Source organism: Polistes fuscatus, unplaced genomic scaffold, assembly GCF_010416935.1.
Source record: "Polistes fuscatus isolate 324 unplaced genomic scaffold, CU_Pfus_HIC Scaffold34, whole genome shotgun sequence".
NCBI lineage: Eukaryota > Metazoa > Arthropoda > Insecta > Hymenoptera > Vespidae > Polistes > Polistes fuscatus.
Genome location: NW_025113112.1, coordinates 32,884 through 38,773, shown reverse-complemented (window position 1 = coordinate 38,773; position 5,890 = coordinate 32,884). Strand labels below are relative to the sequence as shown.

The 5,890-nt window shown below is 29.9% G+C and overlaps 1 long non-coding RNA gene across 3 annotated transcripts; it reads right to left on the bottom strand.

Annotated features, from left to right (window-relative positions):
• Nucleotides 1–1,899: 1,899 nt before the first annotated feature.
• On the bottom strand, nt 1,900–3,286 carry LOC122520428. 3 transcript variants are annotated; one of them, XR_006304532.1, is made up of 4 exons: nt 3,156–3,286; nt 2,951–3,069; nt 2,622–2,864; nt 1,900–2,366 (listed from the first exon to the last, which is right to left on the bottom strand). It is a non-coding gene; the product is annotated as an uncharacterized LOC122520428 (long non-coding RNA). The 3 variants fall into 3 exon arrangements; XR_006304531.1 differs by having other exon boundaries at nt 2,951–3,286; XR_006304533.1 differs by having other exon boundaries at nt 2,622–2,696; nt 2,951–3,286.
• Nucleotides 3,287–5,890: the final 2,604 nt, after the last annotated feature.

Here is a 5,890-nt window from a genome sequence, read left to right as displayed (position 1 = left end):
TTATATATATAGTAACAAAAATTTTAATGAGTTAATTTGTCTCAGTCCGTAAATCTAGTGTTAAAATTGATATTCTGATGCGATCACTAAGGTGACAAATTCGTTGAATCATCTTACAGTTTGTTTTCTACTTGAATCTTGATGAAATAGTTTATTTTTTAAAAACATGTTTTCATCTATAGAATGTACAAATGGTTTAAATAAGGATTTATCAAAAAATAGTCTGTAAATTTATTTAATACATTTTTCGACGATTTATTTATGAGCAACATAGATACTCGTTTTACTATTTGAATAAATCACGTAGTAAATTTGACTTCGGACACTAATTTAACTTTATCATCGAAGCATGATTCAAATAATAGGGATGTTACATTACAATCGTTCGATTAAAATCGATTGCTTTTAACAAGAAGCTAATAATATTTAACAGTAATCAATTGCTTCTAATAAGTTCGCAAAGATAACTAAATGCGGAAAGATATTCAGCTTCCTGCAATGGAGTTGTAAGAAAAGAGACGAATTGATTTCTTAATTGGTTATAGATGAGTCTAGTTTTTTATCTATGATATTTGAAATATGTGCATTATTCTAAAAATATTTTTGAAATTCATTGTCTCTCGTTAATCGATCATATTTATGTTAGGACATGCTCCAAAATATAATATAAAAAAAATATTCTTTGTCAGCTGATCCATTCCTGTCGATATTTTCACAGTAGTAAATTTTTGAGATAAGAAGTATGCATTTTTTTGGTTTATGGCCTTTTAAGTAGAGGTTTATCCGTCTTCGACATAGTTTGTTCTCTATTGGTTTAATAAATTTATTTATTATATAATATATTTAATTAGAGAATGTTTTAAAAACTAGAAAATACTTGGTAGCAGCAAAGTATCGACGCAAAGGATCTTCAAAAAATTATGAAATATAAAAAGAAAATAAACGCAAACAGTAAATAGTAGAAGATTGTAAGAGTGACCAGGAATTTTTAAAAGTTTAGGTCCTCAACAACGGTGTGATAAAATATTTGTTGCTTAATAAATACCGTAAGGCATCGGTTGGATCCTAAACAAGTCGCTAAGTTGAATATTTTAAAATTCTCGCAAGAAAAATATATTATTAGGAACCAAAGAAATTAAGTTATTCTATGCAAGACTAAAAATAACTAAAGTTTTAAATATGTTACGTCTTGTGGCGTAATATAAAATTGTTAGGGTCGTGAAAGCTTTACCAGGAAATGACCTTTACGTTAACCAACCTTATGTTGCAAGTGCTAACTTGATACTGAATAGTGGAATACGTGTCACGGATCGATGAAATATAATAGAAGATGATAAGATTGGAAAATAAGTTAGAATTTAAGGAAGCAGAAAAAATGATAACGAAAATACAGATTTTAAGTCACTTGCCTTTTCTTCTAACGGCGTGTTGATTAGAGAGTAGATTTTATCTTAATGATAGGCGAATGATTATGTTCGGAAATAATTGTAATAGAATGCAATTTTTTTTAATTGTTTACCCGTTTTATACTATCTAGAACATTGCCTTATCAATTGCTTGATTTACTAACTAACAAATGCAGAATATAATTTTTTCTGACTGATTGACTTATTTTTATTATCTTTCGTTACATGCAATTCTTCTTTAAATATACTTAGTTTTTTATATAAGAAATATTTATCAAGTACATTGGGTTTAATTGTTGCACAAAAATATTATTGTCTATGAATTTGACTAATTTAACATTTAACAAGGTTTCTATTACATAATGAAACAATATCTAATTGACAAAAAATACGAAGGGATTTAACGGAAATTATTCTTATAAGTTTGGAAAGCCGATGGATGTTTCTACTAATTGCCGATAATACAAACTGTTAAAGAGTGATATCGAAAGGATTGCAATTATATATTTATTTATTTGTAAAGAAAACCAATAGTACAATTCAGTTTTTATCTAAAGATTTTAATTTTATAATATTGAATCTTATGTGAGACCGTAAAGTTATTTCTTTTTCTCTCACACTCACTCTGTCCATATTTGACTATTTATTTCTCCATCAATACAGAATAAGTAACAGAATAAGTGGAAAATATTATACGAATAGCTTTCAAACAGAAATACAAATTCCTGTAAATATGTCTTATTTGACCTTGTTTCGGAGTTACATCGTGTTTCTATCGCAATAATTATTACAAAAAGCAGAAATAGGACGTTAAACTGGATGTCTAACAACCTATATAGTTAATGCATGATGAAGCACAGCTGCATTTTTACTGACCACCTATACAATATTTAAATGAACGATTTCCAATGATGATATCATTGTATCTTATTTCTTTTTTATCGACAGCGATTTAGCGAGCTAGAATGAATGGAAAAAACAATGAATATACAAGAAAGTGATGTAGACTTTTTTTTCACGTAGAATAATTTTAATATAGAAAATGATTAAATATATATATCAATATCCTCGAAAAGGTTATGATTTTACAATGATGAATTAACAAGATTTCCTAATAACATATTAATCAGATATTTTGCTAAATTATTTTCAATGGATTTTGTGTCATTTTACATAATTATTATTTCATTTTTAGTTAATATAAAGTTTACTTACAGCTTGTAGAAATTACGCATGTCTTAGATGAAAATCTCTTCGAGATCTAAGTCTATTAGAGGCCTTGTGTTTTCTCTAAAAATAGAGGGAATTGCGTTTTCATTAAAACTTTTTCCATTTTTTATTAATTTGTAGTCCTCTGATTTAAAATGACAACTACAAATAAATCTTAAGGTTGAAAGCTTAAATATCGATAGACTAACATAATCCTATACTCTTACAATTTTTAACTATTCTTTAAACCTGCAGATAATGTTAATTAAGTATTAAAATAAGAAGTTTTTGCACATTTACTTATATTTTAATATATTATTTTTGATTTTACTAACCATTCAGGATTTCTAGGGAATGTAGAAAAAATATAACCATTTTTACCTCGCCGATGTATCACGGTCTTTTGCCCAACATTTTTTGTGGGTCGGTACTTTACCTTTTGCTACGTTTTCACCTGTTTTATTTTTTCACTCAACTTATTATTACAGCTTCACCAAAATTGTTTATAAATATCAATAACGATACACCTCACATACTCACAGATTTTTTATCGTTTTTGTGTACATTTTTACAGGTTATGTGAAATTCACTAGTATTTACGATTATTATTATTATAAGTAATGATACCACTCTCTCTCTTTCTCTCTCTCTCTCTTACAACTTAAATTAAATTTGAAATTTTTTATATATTGTTTTGACATTACAAATATAAATTGATGTCAAATAAGAAAGAAGAGGGAGTAAGAAGTGGCAACCCGCTGGCTGTGTGCACCCAGGTAAAGCTCTACCGTGTACCGTGTGCCGTGTGCAATTTCCAACTAGCTTGCCTACTAGGGAATTTTTCCTAACTTCCACTAGACACCGCAGCCAAATACCCTACAGCAGCGTATCGACCTGGAAATAAATATTCGCTAATGCTACACTAGTGGCAGACTCACTTAAGCACCATATCAGTAATAGTAGTGCTTTACATTTATCTTATGTACCGTTAGTAGCGGTAGTTTTCTACTGTAAAAAATATCGACCGTCAGTAGTTACAGTTTTTTACTTTTAAAGTATCGATCGTCGGCAAGGTAGGTAGTATCGGTTTCTTCTTTCAGTCGCACTGGCATTCATGGCTGAGAGACCCGAAGATTTCCGAATATTCTTCGTTTGTGTTTAGTACACACGGATGCTCGCACGCACACTAGCCCGCTCGCGTGTAAAAACCGAAGGAGAGGCGGGACTTACCCCCACTCTTACAATTATCTTTTACCATCTTTTTTTTCGCTTATTTTTGCAAATACAAAGATAAACCTTAGTATACTTTTTATGTATTTTTTAATTCTCCACAATTTTTGTTTGAAACTTTTTTGATTAAATGCCTAGATTCTATGATAAATCTATTTTTTATTCATTTTTACCCTTTTTTACCCTTTTTCTCAAAAACGGCACATTTTATTGCAAAAAAATTATAGCGAAAAAATTGCAAAAATTAGATTCAGCGTCGTCTATTTACCCTTAAATCAAATTTTTAAATTTTTACCTAAAATTCAAAAGTTTAGACCTTTTTGACTGGCCAATTTATATTTTTTCTTTCAGTAGCGAGAATTTTTCGTTCATCGAGTGTCGAGCGTTCTGTATATCTATATATATTAGCGCATAAGCGCGGCGTTTTTAAATCGAATCTTGATGCTTATAGCACGCTGTTTCTTTATTTATTGTCAAAAATAATTAACCTTGTATTGGCGAATGCAGTTAAAGTTCGTAACTCGCGCCGCGTGACGATTCAAGGCATACCGATCACTATGTGCTTCCTTCTCGCGTTCTTCTTCGATAAGCTCTTATCGTTCCTCGCGTGCACGTGTCACGCGTCCTATTCCTCGCCGCTGCTTCACACGACGCACATCATTTCATCTAATACTCTATTTTTGTGATATTAATAAATCATATAATTATTAAATAGTAATCTACGTGGTAATCTACAATTTGCACCCTCCCTGCGATACCATTTCAATACCTTGAATAAAAGAAAAATAATAATTCTTTCTAATTTTCTTAATAAAATTTATATTAAAATTTTTTCTTTCTTTTTAATTTTTGAAGTTATACTTCTTTTGGCGCATTGGGGAAAATGTAATGGGGAGTGATTTGGTTCCGAGCGTCTGGGAAAACGACACCATGAAGTCTGTCGGTATTTACGACGCGCGGCAAAGCGATTTCAAGTTTACGGCGTGAAGTTGTTTTCTTCTCTTCTTCTTCCCCTTTTTTTCTCAAGCTGGTCACCCATCCAAATACTAACCGTACTCAGAGTTGTTTTATTTAAATGATCGAGCGATAACTAATGCTGTAACTGCGCCATGGCCGTTGACGCGTAAAGTAATTCGATTTGTCTCCCTTAAATTTAATGTGGAATGATATCTATATTTTTATACTTTTTTTTTTATTTTTTTTATTCTTTCTTATATATATAATATATCGATCGATTGAAAATATTTTTCTTTTCTATTTTGAAGTGCTTTTGTTAACTTAATAGAAAAGAATAATTAGCAGTTTATCTTCTCATATTTTCAATCCTCCTCCTATCTACCTGGTCACGCTATAAATATATATATATATATGTAAAATACATAGTACTTTTTGAATCATCCCGCGCACTTGCGTAGCGTGGGTAAAAAAGGTAGATTGTTACATTACTTAATAACTTGAAGTTAATTAGAAATGGATAGATCATGATGACGAAGCAGTGACATGTTAATTATCATAGTTACGAATTAAATTGTTAAAAATTTGTAATTAGAGAAGGGGCATTGTGAATAATTGACATTTAATGACGTTTCTCTTTTTACAGGTGAGTTAAATAAAATAATGTAAATATTTGTAAAATAGTCATTTTCACAGTAAATTAAATTCCTCTTTTTACATGAGAAACTCAGATTTGTGATTATTCAATCCTGATTCTAATAATTATTGATAACAAACCTTATAAAACGACATTATCGTCAAATACCCAATCATGGATAAACTTAAATTTGAATTCGAAGTGAAAGGGGCAGAGGACGGAAAAGCTAATAAAATTTTTCTAACCTCAATTACGACACAAGAAAATAAATGTTACATAATACCACTAGAATATCAGAGTATGAATCTACACAACATTCTTGAAAGAATGAAGGATTATGCTAGAATAAGAAACACTCTTAGAAAAAGACACCAAAAAAGGAGTGTGTGGATAACTTTATCTGAAGATTTGAAACTAATATACCTGGATGAGGAAGAAAATCTTATTTTCGATG